A 15768-nucleotide genomic window follows, 5' to 3' on the forward strand; every position below is an offset into this window, starting at 1 on the left:
GACCATTTGAGCCATTTTTGAAAATATGGAATTACACTGTTACAATAGTTCCTGTTTTAAACATTTTTCCATAGCTTTATTGAGGTAAAATTGAAGTGCAATAAAATGTACATATTTGAAGTATGTAATTTGATCAGTTTTGACATGTTTTGACACATATGTAACCAATCAATATAAAAAAACATTTCCATCACTTTTTTAAAGTTGAAATCATGCAAACTGTGTTTCCTGCATGATTTATTACATTAGAAATCAATCACCTTAAGATATATAGAACCCCACCCCCAAATTACAACTACTTCAAAATTAAATGGCACACTTATAAATATCTCATAGGTCAAGGAAGAAAGCATAAGAAAAGTAAATAAAAAATGCTTTGAACTAAGTGATAATAAAAGCTTGAAATATCAATCTCTTTTTTGAAGTGACCTTTCACTTCCTGTATTTTCCTTCTGATGTCACTCCCTAACATCATCCTTTACTTCACAGATTAGTTTGGCTATGTACATTCTAAATTCCTTCTCTGATATTTCTTCAACTGTGGTGTCATTAGATTCTGTTATTGAAATATCCTGGTTTGTTTGGAGCAATTTGTTCACTTGCTTTTTCATGTTATTTGTGTGTTTACCCATCTAGCAGTATGGATCCAAGGTAGTGGAGTTTCTACCCAGTGGACTTGTAGTGTCTCTGAAGGTTTCCAGTACTTCACAGCTTAGGGAGAGACAAATAATAACAACAACATACAATGCAAACAACATACAGCATTGAACCAAATAATTCCTACTTGTGACATCTACAATGCTAATTCTTACAATAAACAAATGATATGATCAGTTATTGCCCACAGTAAAAGTAGTTAAGTTTGCAAAAGTGTTTACAATTTTGTTTTTTTAAATAAATAATTAATTATTTTATTATTTTTAATTTTAAATTAATTATTATTATTTTAAAAATATATGGAATACTTCATGAATTTGCATGTCATCCTTGTGCAGGGGCCATGCTAGTCTTCTCTGTATCATTCCAATTTTTTTAGTATATGTGCTGCCAAAGTGAACACTGTTTACAATTTTGAATGGTCAACTGGGAGAGAACAGAAGTTATATAGGATGTGATTATGAGAGAGGAGGAGAGAAGATAGAAGTAACAAAATTAAAGGAAGAGTGAAAGAAAGAACAATAGATATTGGCTGTTAGCAGAAGAAAAGAGAGAATCAAGGGAAACAGATAAGTGAGAGAAAGTATATATATATATAAAGTAAAAAATTAAGAATAAAAGAATGCAAAACAAAATTGAAATATAGTAATTGAATATCCTAGTTCTCAAAATATTAATCCATGAAAAATAATCAGCTTCAAAAATGCTAGAAATGGGGGAAAAAAAAAACCCTGAATATGAATATGTATATGTGCCCATGAACCACTAAGGTCACAATTTTTAAAAAAAATATATTTTTAGTTGTAGATGGACAAAATTTCTTTATTTTTATGTGGTGCTGAGGATCGAACCCAGTGCCCCACATGTAGTAGGCAAATGCTCTACCACTGAACTACAACCCCAGCCCTTAAGGTCATAATTAAATGGAGAAAAGAAAACAGAGGAAAAAAAAAAAAGGTCTCAATGAAAAGTAAAAGAATTTTGTCAGTTGAAGTTCAAAAGATTCTATTTCCCTTCTCAGCAGTGTTGGGGGTGGGATCGCTGGGGTGAGAGAGATAATCCTATAGGCAGAATTCCTGGAGGTGGTCTTTAGGCTTAGGTGGGTTCCAAGCTGTGTGCAGGATGCCAATTGGTCTGGAGACTTTAAATCAGCACACCACCCAGGGCCCAGCAATTGCTGGTCTGCACTGCAAGACTACACCCCAGGGATCTCCCCTGGGTTCCTCGTGTGGTTGAGGAGTCAATTCTTATTTCCTTACATCTCCTGCAGTCTCCTTGCTTCCTGGTCTCTGATTCAGTCTCCCAACTCATCTCTTCCTCTCCCCCACCTTCGAATTCTTGGCCAGGCATGTCTTTCCCAGTCATTCCTGCAGGGAGCCAGGTTGTGGGTGGGGGATAGAGTTGGGTGGGTTTTCACTACCTGTAGTCCCCTATGTAAACCTCTCTCCATGTTTGATTTTCTTGTGGTCACTTAGGCACACACTATGTCACGCAGTGTGGGTTTGGCAGGCCTGTATTTTGGACCAAACTTGGGTTCACCAGGAATTGGCTCCCTCAGCTGTCAGCCCCCATGCTGTGGCTGCAAAATGGTTTCTTCTTCTGTCTTCTTCATGCAGCCTGGAGAGATGGTGTCTTCTTTACCACACAAGGATATTGTGTACCATGCCTTTCAGTTTAGTCGGGCAGTGTTGTAGTCTCTAAACTCTCTGTACCCAGACATGCCTCAGGTCTCCTAAAAATGTGGGTTCCTTTAATTCCCTGTCCCTCCACTTTGCTCATGGAGGGGCTGCTCTGATTGGTGACTCTGGCCACAGCAGCAGCTGTGGCACTGGGGATTTTTTTTATTGTATCCAACCTCCTGAGTCCTCGATCTGCTTTGAATGTCCAATGTTAAGTTCCAGTAAAGTCCCTCCCCTGCCTATTTTTTTGTTCACCCACCTTACTGAGAAACTGCCCCTCTGCTTTCTTGGTTTCATGTCATAGAGCAGCCAGGAAAGTGACTTTCTCTATTCCGCCATCTTGAAACTGCTCCATAATAGTTCCTTTTTATTCAAAAATCTTTCACTCAATTAGGACCCTAATAGAATATCCTCAGAGTGATAAATTCCTGCCCAGGGGCTAACAATTATTGCCACTATTAGAAAAAAAGATTTTGTTTGCCTGCAGTTGAAATAGACCAACCCAACAGGCAATGCTATTATTTGTTAAGTCAACTAATGAATGCATACATTGTGAAGGACATTTAATCTTAATGTAAACCAATTACTTTTTTCAAAAATCTGTTTTATGATTGCATGTGATCATGGACCCAAATCTAGGAAAGTCCATTACTATTTCTTTGAGTTAAGGATCTATATTAAAAATGAAAGAGCAATCATGTGTGAATAAAGGATAGCATGTTTAAAAAAATTCCAGGACTGCTCTAATTGCACTTTGATTACTCTCCCTAGGGAGTAATTCTTGCTCCTTGGTAGGAAACCACGAGCAAGTCTGACCATTTGGTTTTGTGAAAATAAACTTAGTTTAATTTATTGACACATCAGACATACCTGCCAAATTTTCTCATGCTTTCTTCCTGACATGTGTCTTGCCTGATGGAGTCACTGCAATGTGGTCTATATGTTTTTAGAGAAATTGTGTTTTGCTAAGGAATATATTGAAATTGTTAAATCATGTTACACCTTGTTCTCATTAGTCTCTGGAATGCAGCTGCCGGAACAGCCAGGGCAGGGAGGCCAGTAGTGGCTGGGAATGCCCGCATCTCCTCTCCTCTGCATGCTAGGAGAGCATAGTCAGGGAGCCCTGTAACCCAAGTCTGTTGCTGCTGTTCATTGAAAAACCAGACAACAAAATGAAATTCACCTCTGTGGACAATCCAACTACAGCCATACTGTGTGCAGCCCCACTCTGGGCATCTAGTTTCCATGGCCAACACTGCTAAAGGGAGGTCTGTCTGGGTGCATTAATAGCAGCGAACACTGAAAAGCATCCAGATGTTCCAGGTCCTGACAACTGTTTTATAATATCTCTCTTTGCAGTTCCTCACTCCCCATAGTCCTATCTGACTCAGTATCTGACAAATTTCCCTTCTGGATTGGTGCAATAACTTCCTAGCAGGACTTACTGTGCTCTCTGGTTGTCCTTCACATTGTGTCCTGGGTGATCTTGTTTAAAGGCTTGGCATTTTTTTCCCTTTTGGGCTCAGAGTCCATCAGCATTGCTTATTACTTACAGTGTTAAATGGAAACTACTTTGCATGTTACTCAAGGTCCTTCCAGGTCAGCCTCTGCTGCTTTGTCCAGCTAATCTCCCAATACTTTTCACCTTTTGTTTTATGTTCCTGGAGATAAGACAGTTTTGAAATGTACCTTGCTCTCTCACACCTCTGTATTTTTGCTCTTCCTTGCGTATCCTCTTTGTTGGTGGTCCATCTGACTGACTCTGCGTAGCTTAATGCCACCTCACATTTGAAACCCTCCCTGATTTCCTCTACTGATCAGGTGGTTAGCATTCTGTGCTTTCAAGGAGCTTTATGTAAATACAGCCATTGAAGCAGTTTCTCTAGTATATATACTTGTTTCTCCTGATTGGACTCTGAGCATCTTCAGGGTTAAGACTGTAGCTGTTAATTTGTACTTCCATAAAATAACACAGTCTTGATATATAGATGCTCAGAGAATACATTAAAGAAAGATTCTTCAAAACCAATTCTTTGAAAAAGCAAACATCTGTGACTCCAGAGGGTTAATTTAGGCCGATGGAAGGACTTTTGTTGACAATAGTCAGATACCTTGGTGAAAAATCAAGAGATTGCCCTGTCCATCTCTGTATAGAGCTTTCCCTTCTACAGTGGTGTGATATGTAGTCACAGGAAGGAAGGCTCTGCTCAGGTCAACCCTTCTGTCATGGTGACTATGGGAAGTCGGCTAGTGACACAGGACTATGAGGCAGCAGCTCTTGTCTGCAGTCCTTCGATGTACATTTTCCCCCCCTTATTATAACTGCATGCTTTTGTTGCAGCTTTTAAGGGCAAGATCTCAGTGGGATAGATTTGATTTGGAGACCGCTTCCTCTGGGAATGGGTTCTTTTAATAGGCAAAGAAGAGGGGGAAGAGAAAAAACTGACTTTGGTTAAGGTAGAGATGGGTCAAGATGCCACTAGGTTTGGTAGAGGGACACAGTCCCCAATAGAGAAAAATTTGTCTCCCTCTCTCCAATGTTCTTCCAATTTTTTTTTTTTTTTCTCCAGGAGACTGGTTGACTGCCACATGTTTTAGAGCTCCTGCCAGGGACCCAGATTTAGGCTTGGGTTCTGTCTCTGGGGAGGGGATTGTATTGTACAGCTCAAAACAAATTGCTGTGGACTATGGAATACAATAAATGGGACATCTAAATCCATCAGGCTGTTTTGTAATGAGATGTTTTCTTGGTGCCTTGTACTTCTGGCCAATGGATTTTCATTATCTCCAGGTTTGGGGGATGGACATATCTTCATCAGATATTTTAGTATTGTGGCTTCTGGCTGGTTTGGGCTGAATGGAGTTTGGGTTGGTTTGAACTAGATGAAGAGATCTCTCAGGTGGCAGAGACATGGGTGTGGACCAGTCTTGAGATTAAACAATGTAGATGTGAACGTATTATTGAGACTGTTACAAAGTAGCATTTTATGACTGGGTGTGAAGTGGGGTGGGGGACGGGGACTTTGCTTCCTTTTCTTTCTCAACACTTTGGCCTTCTTTCCATTAACAAGCTATTTAATTATCAGGAAGAACAGAGAAGCAGGGAGAAGGTGCACTTCTGTTAAAGCAGTTTCTTGTGGATATCATCGTATCCACTTCTGGATGTTCTTAGGAAAGACTTTGAAGTTGGGTTAACACATTCCACCTGCTCTGCTGTCAGGTGCTGGCCAGACTTGAATTTCACAAGTCCATGAGTCAATTTATTCCTTAGCTCTTAGATAATGCTCTACTAGAATAACTACATTTTAAAGGTGAAAATCTCCCAACTATGTTAAAAATGCAAGTGGAAAAGACTGGAAGGTAATATACTGAAATGTCAACTGATGGGTGAGTAGTGGGCTTCTGAATGAGTCTCTCTTTTTTTTTTTTCTTGATACTTTCCTGTATTTTCCAAGCTTTCAAGCTTTGCATTTTGCTAAAAAAAAAAAAAAAAAAAAAATGCATTTCCTCTTGCACAGCAATTGTGGTGCTCTTATTTAATATCATAAAAAGGAATTTAGAACATTTGTGACTTGCTGGTTAACCAAAAGCAGTTAGTGTCTGTGGAGGATCCCAGGAGGCAGGCATGGCTCAGCCAGGCTGGAGAAGCCTGTCTTTAGCCCCAGCACAGTAAGTATCCTCCTCTCCATTTTCCCCTCTGCTGTTCAGAGCTGGACAGAAGTAGGACAGGACTTTCCTTCTGGCCAGGTCTTCCTTATGAGTTGGGTGTTTAGTGAGCATCACATGCCAACTTTGTGGATCTGGAGGATTAAGGAGCTGATACAACCCAATTTCTTCATCTTCTGAAGCTTCCTTTCCAATCACAGCTTCCAAGGATGACCTACCACAGCTATTGACCACCTCCTGCTCTACTTGTGATTTATGTGCTCCAACACACTGCGCAGAGCCTTGATTTCTACTGTTGAGTCTGAGGGTTTAAGCCAAAAGGTGCTAGGAGCACAGCTTTATGAATGAGCACGGCAGCTTCACAGCATGAAAACGACTTAAATAACCCAGTTTTCAAGCCTCTGTGTAAATTAAACTTTCTAATTATTCTAATTGTTAATCCTAAAGTATAGTTTGAAAACCTGAATTTTTCCCTTTCTCAAGCAAACTTTCTTTCTAACCACCCTGTTTTAGAGAATGATGCCACCAGGCTCTTCATTTCCTTGGTCTATCACTGAATCATTGTGAAAGATCTTGAAGGACCATTTTTCTTTCTCTCTTTCACACTCCTGTGTAGGCCTTTGTTATCTCACAACCAGACAGCTGTAATTAGCCCTTGCTTCTAGCCTCTTTTTTTTTGTGGTGTTGGGGATTGAACCCAGGACCTTGTGCTTACAAGGCAAGCACTCTACCAACTGAGCTATCTCCCCAGCCCGTTTCTAGCCTCTTATCTCTTCAGTCCATACACTGTTGCCAGATTGGTCTTCCTGAAGCATTGAGCTGGTCAGTCACTCCTAATCTACAACCTTCATCAGCTCCCTATTGCCCTCACCTAACGAAGTGGAGAAGTAAACCTTTCCCTGTGTAATTCTGAGCCTCACGCAGACTCCAGTCCAGGGATGTGACCAGAGGAGGGCTATCCTATCAAGTGCCCTGTGCCTTCTCCTCCTCCCTGTCTTTGCTCAGATTCTTCCTTTGGTTCACAGTCTCTCTTCACCTCTGTCCACTCTTCCTTCCCATGCAAAAGCAATCCATCCTCAGGTGGCATTTCCTCATGAAGTCTGAATTTATCATACACCATTCACTTTCCCCTCATATGAAAGCCACCAGGTCCTTGTTTCCATCCTTCTAGGTCCACTTAGCATGAGATGATCTTTCACTCTCTCTTTAGTAGTAAATTAAGCTATTTTGTATGTGAATCTACTCATATTGTGAGACTAATGGAGTGGGTCAAGACTATTGTACACTTTTGGGTTTCTTTATAATGACTAGCCTAGTGCCTTAAACCTATATTTGTTGAATGTAATAGAGTAGTAGGCATTTGAAAATGTCTTTTAATGAACATCTAGAATACTTTTAAGAATATAATATTCTTATTTCTTACCTCTATTTCTTGTGAAAAGAGTCCTGTGCTACCCCATTTTAGTAGAGTGCCCTGAAATGATGTTCCTTTCCACTCACTTAAGATGCTGAGCCCTCAAAGTCTTTCTTATTTTTCCAACTCTAGAAGACTTTAAAAGAGAGTGATTTCATTTTGTGAGGAGTGGGAATATGAAGAGATGGAGATGTGGAAAAGTTTTGTTGTTGTCCTAGCATGGGATCAGATCTTAGCTCCTGGTTCAATTACTCAACCTCTCTGTGGACGATATCTGCCTAAGATATTGTGCAGGTTGTGGATGATGGATGTAAACATCTAGAACAGTGCCTGGCACATAGTAGGCAGGCTCAAAATGCAAGAACAGGCACTTATTTTCATAGCTATTGTACATGGTTGAGGAAGTGGAGCATTTGCAAGTGCAGCTACAGACTGAAACCAACTTTATTTAAACAGCTCACTTTGTGCAATGGCTCTTATTAAAATGTGAGACTGTATATAAGGCAGATTACTTGACAGCTGATCCTGAAAATAGGGCTTGAGCTCATGCAGGAAGGGCCAGATGTGCTGTGCTGTCCCACTCTGGCCTCTCCTCAGCAGGTGAGCTCTTCAGGTGGGGCAAACAGATGTTTGGTATTCTGGGGTGAGCAGGCAAGACAGCATTCTGCTTGCTTTTTCATAGTGTGAGTGGCTGTGAACAGCTGGTCCAGGAACTGGGCTAATGGAACTCTCACACGTGCGTGGAAGAAAAACAACTTTAAAATATTCATCACTCTCACTGCATCTCCAGTGGGCTGTGGAGGGGATGGGTCTAAGAAAGGACCAGAGAGGAGAATGGGTCAATTGGATGACTATAGGTTGACTCTATTATATGTCAGACAGCAGTGGTACAACATATAGGATGTAAGGCCAAGTCCTGCCAGAGTCTAGAACAATCATTCTCATGCTTTTTTTAAAAAAATGAATTCTAGACTCCTTTGAAAATATGTTAAAAGTTTTGGACTTTCTTCAAGGAAAATGTATATGTACACATACCACTTTATGTATTATTCAAAGACATTCACAGATTCCCTGAAGTTCATTGGAGAGATTCCAAGTTGAGTCCTTTACTTAGTAATTACAATCTAGTGGAAAATATAAGCAATGGGTATCAGATTCTGAAACACGTGGATCAAGTTCATGTTCTACTCCTTGCCTGCTGTGTGTCTCATTGACCAGATGAGTGGTTTTGGGTAAATTAACCTTTCTGAGCCTTAGACACTTCATATGTAGAGGAGAATAATAGCAGCACATCATGGAGTTGAGGTAAAGATAAAAGAATTTTTAAAAAAGTCATTATCACTAAGCCTGGAATGTGGAAAATGATCAATAAATGGTTACACAATTATTCTTTTTTTTTTTTTCCTCCAAATTCCTGGTTTAATAAGGACTTGTTTATTTTGAGAAAAAAGGTCCCAAACATCAGGCTATTCACAAAAATAACGCACAGTATCAACTTTAGAAAACAAAGACTATTACACTAATTATTCTTCTAGAGGATGCATTTAACATGCCAACTCTCATTCACAAACAAACATCGTTACCTTTGTGTGAACAGCCCACACTGGACTATTATGTGGGGGATAACACACATCCCTCTAACTCAGAGCTGCCCTCAGGTGCTGCAACTAAATGAGATCACCTTTGCAGTTAGGGAAGCAACTACTGAAATCATGTCTAAATGGAAAGAACTGTGCTCCCTGCATCACAAGAGATTATTTTGGAGACAGTTGATAAAAACCATACATTCTTTTTATTGTGAAGTCATAAAGAGGTATCAAAATTAAAAGCAAAAATTACAGAGTAAGACTTAACAAAACTACTAGGAGCATCAAAGGAAGTGAAAATGGGACTAGGCACAGGGCAATATGAATGAATGAACATGGAAAGGACAAAGATAGGGAGAACAGTGAGCATGTGCTGAAGACACTGGGGGAGAGGATCTGGTGAGATTTGGATCTTAGACAAGCGCCGAGGTAAAGAAATAATGGGATAAGATTTCTAAACCCCACTATGTGCTTCAGAGTCATCCTCTCCTTCCTCTGCCTCTTTTTCCTCATCCTTGATCAGCTCCAGCTGGTCATCCCCCATCTTCATTATCGTCATCATCCAGTAGGTTCCCTCCTCAGCAGAGTCATCTGCACCCCCCTCAGACTCCATCTTCACATTAGTTTCCTCTTTGTTCAGTGAGGGCTGCTCTGCTCCTCTTCCAATTTATCGTTCTTTGTCTCTTCAGCTTGCTTGCTCTGCTCCTTTTCAATTTTTTCCAGGCTTTCCAGAAGAGAATCCACTTTTTGTTTTATTTGGATCAGCTTCTTTTTCATGGCCTGAAGGTCATCTCCTTTCAACTTTCCAAACTTAGAAGATCCCTGCTTTTCACTCTTAGAATTGAAGCCACTTTTGCCCCTTCGGGAGGTGTTTCCTGATACACCCTGGAAGTTTAGAGGGCACTACAGCCCTAGCAATAGGAGGAGGAGGAACACGTGCTGGGTAACTGTACATCCTGTCAATAATAATCACGTTGAAAGTCAGAGTCCAAGTCAAAAGAGGAGCCATACATCTCTGCTGCAGATCGTTTCGCACCTGCTTTTCCTCTGTTCACTTTTGGCTGTGCAGCCAGATTAATATCTAAAACCTGGCCGGCACTCATTCTGCCATCCTCTCCTGCTATAGCAGCCCGGGTGTTTCTCTCATTAACATGTTGGACGAAGGCAAAGTCCTTTTGGACAGAGCAACCCACAATTTTGCCATACTTCGAGATTACCTCCATATCAGACTTCTTGACCACCAGAGTGTTGAGATTCCCCATGAATACACGGGAATTCATGGAGCGTGGATCAGTCTTGTTGGTAACGTTGCTAGCCACGGTGATCAATATGGTTCCTCACAAAGGCGCAAGAATGTAGCTGAAGATCAAAAAAATCTCACAGGAGTGGGGAGGGAGAAGAGATTTGATTCTGTGTGAAGAAACCAACTGTGCTCGAGGTCGGCAAGGCGGCCGCAACCACTCAGCCTTCATCTCTTCACTTACACAATTATTCTTCATGAGCCTGTGGTAGGGGAGTCAGGAAAGTTTAGCATCTATTGGCATCTGGGAGGAAAGTATGAACCACAGATTTGAGTTGAGGGTTTTGTTTTAAAATATTTTTTTAGTTGTCAGTGGCTCTTTTTAAATTTTATCTATTTATATGTGGTGCTGAGTATTGAACCCAGGGTGTCACACATGCCAGGCAAGCGCTCTAGCACTGAACCACAGCTCTAGCCCCAGAGTTGAGGTTTTGTATATAAAGGAATTGTGAAAGACAACGTGATGGGGGTTCCCTCTGTTAGACAATAAATTTATGGTCACTTTTTGTCCTTCCAGTTTGTAAAGGAAGGCAACCACAGCACTGTTCCATAGGGGTTTCTGTGGTGAGATAGTCCATGAAGGTGACCTCATGGAAGGTAATAACTCATTCACAGTGACAGCTACATACTGCTAGTTGTAATCCATCAGCGATGATGAAGAGAAAGGCTGAGATGACAACACTATGAGCTATAGAGAGTCTCCCCTGGGCCAGGCATGGTGCCTAGTGCTTCACATTTGCTAAGATTTGGGGTTGGTAGGGTCCTTCCTGACAGAGCTTGGGTCTTTGACTCGGTGTGGCTGGGCACAGCAGGCTGTGTATGTGTGCGTGGGCACTAGCAGAGTTCCTTCTTATCAGCTTTTGCTCATCTGACTGCTTACAGAGCCATAAGTTTTAACATTTTGGAATGTGCCTGTTGCAAAATGAAGGTTTATCACGCAGAGTGTAAGATTACAACCACAAGATTGAGAAAAGGGTTTCTGAGCTTGGGGGAGAGTTACAATTAACCTCGTAAAGAGTGCAGATGAAAGTCTTTCCCATCGTTACAATCAAAGACGCTTTAGGTTCTCTTTCCCCAGAGGAATAGTTTCTTTTTATGGCACGTTTTAAAGTTTTATTTCAAAAACAGTCAGCATCTTAAAGCTGAATGCTCGATGCTCCCCAGGCCTTCTCTTACAATGTGTTTTCAGTTTTCTCAATCGTATTACCAAGGTCCTGGCTAGGATGCGAGTTGCTGGGCTCATGGACCTGCACACAGAAGGATTTAGCCTCCCTGTGCTGCGGTGTCGCAAGAACTCTCCCAAACCACCCTGCTATTTTCTTCTGAGGGGCAAGTTCAGAGTCAGCATGGTTGTTAGAATATATTACTGTTTCAATTCTCTCATTTGTCAATCAGGGAAACTGAGGCCTGAGAAGAGTGAACTCCATTTCCATTCAGTACCTCTGGCTTCCGCTCTTTCTCCTGGGTCTCCCTCTCCTCTCAGTACCGTCTCCAGCTTGCCCTGGGTCTTGCTGGAACAGTTCTTTATGTGCTCCTCTACCACAGTGTGGCCTCTGACAGAGAATAGGCAAGAGTGTGGGGTTCCTCTCAATCTGACTGCGTGGAGGTGCAGCTCTTGGGTTTGTAGTGAATGGGACTGTCGTCAGGGTATTCTCACTAGTCACTGTGCCTATTCCTTGATCAGTTATCACTGGCAGAGGGTGTAGCTTTATTACACTTATTAAAACCCCAGAAAGCCCCCAGCACCTGGAATGGGGAGGACAAATGATGCCATTTAGGTGCCCATTCCAGGTGATGTTAGTGGCTGTGTGAAGTGTAATGAAGTGCTGTGATTGGTAAGGTCTGACGTGTGGGGAGGGGGAGGGATAGCAGGTGTTCCATATCATCCCTCACCAAGAGGACAAGGTCTAAACACCTAAGCATGGCACACTGGACTCTCTAGGATCTGGCTTTTATCAACCTGTCCAGCATCATTTACCACCCTGCATGCACTGCTCCCCATCATCCGTCCCCTCACACCAACAGGGCTTTGAATTTGCCAAACTTCTGCCAGAAGTTCCTTGCCCCTTGTTTCTCCATTGTGGCCTCATCTGCCAACACCTGGTTCAAGCATTACTGCCTTTGAAGCTGTGTAGTCAGATTTGCATCACTGTGACCACGAGGCCTGACAGGAACAACTTAGAAGAGGTAAAGTTAATTTGGGGCTCACGTGTGTAGAGGTCTCAGTCCATAGATGGCTGACTCCATTTCTCTGGCCCTAGGTGAGGCAGCACATCATGGCAGAAAAGCATGGAGGAGGAAAGCAGCTCACTTCTGGCAGCCAGTAAACAGAGAATGACAAAAAGGGGCCTCAGGGAAGATGCACCTTCCAGGGCATGCCCCCAGTGACCACCTCCTCCAGCCACACCCCATCTGCCTACAGTTACCACCCACTCAGTCCATTCAAACTAAGATGGACAATAGGGTTACAGCTCTACAGTCCAATCACGTTACCTCAGCATGTTCCTGCATTACCACACGAGGTTTTACTGGGGACACCTCAGATCCAAACTATCACAGAAACCTTTCTACTTTTCTGCCCCTCAGCCACACCCAAGTTACTTTCTTTTCTTTAGTCACTTATTGCATTCTGTACATTTGTAATATCATTAACACATTATATTACAATCCATGTAATCATTTGTTTGCTTTCCTACTCAATTATTCAGTGGGAAAATAATATTGAGTGAGCTCCTTCAATGACTCAAATGCACTGGAAAGCACTGCCCATCTGGGGAGCCCAGTGCAATACAGGAGTGTGAGTTTTGAACCTGACTCTCTGGTGTAAGCCCTGCCCTCTTGCTATGAGGATATGTTATTGAGTCTCAGGCTATTCATATTATAAATTGGTAATCCTTACACTATAGTCCATTTAGGGTTTTAGAAAAAGTAAAGTCTTAGCATATAAGAGCAAGTCCTTAAATGGTAGATTTATTATTGGTCATCTAGTTTATCTTTAGGTCAGTTCTGTAAGGTGTGGTAAGAACTTTAAAAAAAGATACAACTGAGACTCAGAGTTTTTCCTTAGTGTCAGATCAATAAATTATTGAGTTAGAGTTTAAACTCAAGTCATTGTAACTCCAAGGCCAATGTCTTCCTTTTTTGAATCTACAAAGTTGTGAAACAGTATAAGAAATTCTGTTCACATCTTTCAGATTTTCTAATAGTTAATATCTAATTTTTACAGGGCCACCCTCTCTATCTCTCTTCATAAACATATATACTATGCATACATAACACATCATTTTCTGACATGAATCATCACTCTAAATAGCTCTAAAAACAAGGTCCTCTCCTCTTGCTTTATCATCATGCCACCATCCCAACCAGGAGTTCAGCATGAGAGAACACTGCCTGCCATGGACTCCACAGACCCCATTCAGATTTCACAATCTGTCCTACCAATGCCTTTTTCTTTTCTGGCCCAGGGTTCTATATAGGAACACGTGTAGCATTAGTTTACATCTCCTTACTATCCTTAACCTAGAAGGGCACTTCAGGACTTTGTTTTTGTAGGACAACCTTCCTCCTGTGTCATTCAGTGTTTCCTTATCATCAGACTCAGGTCATTCATTCTTGGGAGGAAGTTATGGAGGTGATGCTGAGTTCTTGGTGCATTCAAGGGGCACATGATGAAATGTTTTACCACTGGGGTGGGTTAACTTGATCATATGGTCATGTTGGAGCCTGCCAGATTTTTTCCATTGTAAATATATCATTTTTCCTTTGTATTTGATTATTATGTAGACATATTATGATATTATACCAATTCCTATGCCTTATCAAAATTTTATCCATCAGTCTTAGCTGTTATCTGTGATTAAACGAATCTATCACCACCACCATTATGTTGACAAATGATGATCTATTTCCATTATTTCTTCTACCTTTAATATTCTACTGTAAGAAAGAACTTTACTTTCTTTTATATTTATGCATGTATTTATTTCAGCATACCCTCTCCGGTCTGTTTTGTTCAACAGGTTCTAATATGTTACTAACATTTATTTTAATGTTCAAATTGTTCTCTATTGGACTACTTCCAGCTGGCTTCTTTGTCCGTCTGAACGTAAGCCTGTCGTTCATTAAGCATTTCCTGACTTTCTGACGTAGCTGTTCCAAGGTTTATCTTGTATTTTCCCTGCTCCAACCAGGAAATCAACTTTTCTTCTAACAGGTCTGATTCCTTTAAGTGGAGGATGATGTTTAGAAACCTAGATCTGGTTGCTCACTGGATTCATTCACATACACATAGAAATATATATGTATACACACATACATATCAATACATGGAAAAGAACAATTTCCATATGTGTATACATATTAAAATATCATCAGTTTCTACCAATACTTCCAATTGCCATCTAACACTCAGCAGTCTTTCTAGTCTTTATTCTGTATTAGAAATTCTGTATTAGAAATCCCTTCTCAGAGTGAGAACTTTGGCTACTTTTATTTCTAATATATTTGCTTATTCATTCACCTTAACCAATCTTCCTAACTTTTCTGGTTGCCTCTTCTGTTTGCCACCACCATTCCTCCAACCCCTTATTGCCTACTTTCTTAGCCATTGAGTACATTGCTGCCAGAGTCCTCATAGGACATGAAACCTCCAACATTTTTGGCCGTCATGGAAACCAGTGTAAAAAGCGGAAATGGAAAGTGATAAGATGGGGAATATATTCATTATTTTTCTTTCTAATCCTAATGCCCAACACAGTACATGGCATATAATAGGAACTTTACAAATATCATATGTATGAAGATGGGTAAATAATTGAATGAGTTAACAATTCATACAGTTATTTTGCATTATCTGTGAATATAACACAGGAATTATCGGAATATGGGAATACAATACATTAGGCAAAAGCATCTTCTCTTTTTTTTTTTTTTTGGTACCAGGGATTGAACCCAGGGGCACTTAACCACTGAGTCATATCCCTAGCCATTTTTTGCATATTTAGAGACAGGGTCTCACTGAGTTGCTTAGGGCTTCCATAAGTTGCTGAGGTTGACTTTGAACTTGTGATCCTCCCACCTCAGCCTCCTGAGCCTCTGGGATTACAGATGTGTGCCACCATGCCCAGATGTCTCTATTCGGAAGATTTTTGTCTTTTTTTTTTTTTCCTACTCAGGCAAGCAGCTTTGGAAGGCTGCTTAGGAAAGGGACCAGATACACCTGCTCTAGCCACCTTATGAGCTGAGTGGAAATTGAGTCTGGAGTCCATTGCTGGACAGGGCAGCTTGTCTCTTATATAGCACAGCACTAGGCACACAAGGCTCTTTAACCAGGAAGTATAAATGATGATAACAAGTGCAAAGCAGTCTGGGTTTTGGCTGCTTCATTTTGAGATAAGGGTGTGTTTGTGTGAGTCAGTTTTGTATCATTGTGACAAAATACCTGACAAGAACAACTTAGAGGAG

General features: G+C 41.0%; 1 non-coding gene and 1 pseudogene across 1 annotated transcript; both read right to left on the reverse strand.

Annotated features, from left to right (window-relative positions):
- Positions 1–950: 950 nt before the first annotated feature.
- On the reverse strand, positions 951–1060 carry LOC124965079 (U6 spliceosomal RNA). Its single transcript, XR_007105088.1, has one exon. It is a non-coding gene; the product is annotated as a U6 spliceosomal RNA (small nuclear RNA).
- An 8396-nt stretch (positions 1061–9456) lies between these two features.
- LOC124964121 (heterogeneous nuclear ribonucleoproteins C1/C2-like) lies at positions 9457–14973 on the reverse strand (annotated as a pseudogene).
- Positions 14974–15768: the final 795 nt, after the last annotated feature.

Source organism: Sciurus carolinensis, chromosome 14 (assembly GCF_902686445.1).
Source record: "Sciurus carolinensis chromosome 14, mSciCar1.2, whole genome shotgun sequence".
In the NCBI taxonomy this organism is placed as follows: domain Eukaryota; kingdom Metazoa; phylum Chordata; class Mammalia; order Rodentia; family Sciuridae; genus Sciurus; species Sciurus carolinensis.